This window comes from Schistocerca gregaria, chromosome 10 (assembly GCF_023897955.1).
Source record: "Schistocerca gregaria isolate iqSchGreg1 chromosome 10, iqSchGreg1.2, whole genome shotgun sequence".
Lineage (NCBI taxonomy): Eukaryota > Metazoa > Arthropoda > Insecta > Orthoptera > Acrididae > Schistocerca > Schistocerca gregaria.
This window is the reverse complement of record NC_064929.1, coordinates 24,482,733-24,484,621: the sequence shown is the minus strand read 5'-3', so window position 1 is coordinate 24,484,621 and position 1,889 is coordinate 24,482,733.

Genomic DNA, 1,889 nt, shown 5'->3' with positions numbered 1-1,889 from the left:
ATGCCAACTCAGTGCCTCGCTCTTTACTACTGTGTACCAATCTTGTCGTCCATCTGCAAAACACTGGGCCACAACAAGTTTCCGCGTCTCCATTGCACTGCGCATACTACGAAACGCTCCCCAAACTTGGCACTCACCCTCGCAGCCGACTTTTCCGACTTTCCACGACGCTCACGCAATGCTCACGCTAGTGACAGCATTATTTATAGTTCGACGTCGCGCCAAAGCGAATGAGTACATTTCGCCTACGGCTTAGGCCGCCCTCCTAGTGTGGCTGCTCGGTGTCTGCAGGCAGCGAGGGTCTGCAAGCTTCCTGTGTTCGCACCTATGTCACCTGTGCTTGCTTGTCAGAGACAGACTATCGCAAAATATACAACTCACTCCATGAATTGATTGCTACGGCATCTGTTATCAGCAGTCACAACTAGCAACACCAGTAGCAGCTGACTGCACGCAAAGAATAGGAATGTGCAGTGGGATTTACGTGAACTCGGCGAAAGGCAGATCTTTCCGACATAGGCTTGAGAATCTTACGGGAACACTTGTACTGTTTCTAAATTAAGTGTAGGCGTGGGAGGAGGGTGCTTCCTGCGCACAAATAACAGCACGCTTGTCAATTGTGGATGCTAATCATTCGCTTGTATCTTCCTAGACACATCTGCTGGTCGTGAATTATTCCATTTGTATATCAAGGTGCGCATGTAGGTGTGTTAAAAATTCTGGAGGCACTGGGTATTGATCCCAGTACCTCTCGCATACTAAGCGAGCGCTCTACCATCTGAGCTACGCCCGCCCCCCCCCCCCCCCCCCCCCGAAGACTAATGGTGCTACATACAGCCATATAGACGACACAGACCCTTGCACTCCCATTATTCAGCAGACAAACACTACTCTCTATGTATCCGTTAGGGTGTCTTTCAGGTTTCGTGCATTCTGTATCGAATCGTAGTTGCCAAAATGAAAGTGGCACGTATAACGTCGAAAATAGAATTCGGACACCGCTCTGAGTAAGACCAACGTGTTGTCCACCCTCTAGACTTCAATGAGGTTAAGCCGCGATACCTAAGACAGATCTGCACTCGATGACACCTCGATAACAGCCGGTCCCCACACTTACATCTTGCTCTCCTTACGTCAGTATACATCATATCAGTCTGTGACGCTGGCTTTGCAACATCTTGCGAGCCTTTAGGTTCGCCGCGACCAACACTTACCATGCACTGACCACAAAAAATGGAGGCGCCGCGGCTTGAACCCTGGACCTTTCACATGCCAAGCGAACGCTCTACCAACTGAGCTACGCCCCATGCACGAGCAAACTGCGCTATTCCCCATTGTTTGCGACTCAGATGCGCACGGACACGATGGTTGGTTGGTTTGTAGCGGTGAAGGGAGCAGAGTACAAAGGCGCGGACCCGTTCATATACACAAAAGTTCCAAGTAGTTTCGATGCTCTGGTATTACAAATGCAAATTCCGTCTGTTTTTAACGTCTTAAATTGAAAGAGCCGTCACAAATTGCTCCGTTTTCACTCATTGTAGACAATTATACAGCACCTGAGGTAACAAACACATCTCGAGAACCATTGTGCACTACATTATTTATGCCAACTCAGTGCCTCGCTCTTTACTACTGTGTACCAATCTTGTCGTCCAACTGCAAAACACTGGGCCACAACAAGTTTCCGCGTCTCCATTGCACTGCGCATACTACGAAACGCTCCCCAAACTTGGCACTCACCCTCGCAGCCGACTTTTCCGACTTTCCACGAAGCTCACGCAATGCTCACGCTAGTGACAGCATTATTTATAGTTCGACGTCGCGCCAAAGCGAATGAGTACATTTCGCCTACGGCTTAGGCCGCCCTCCTAGTGTGGCTGCTCGGTGTC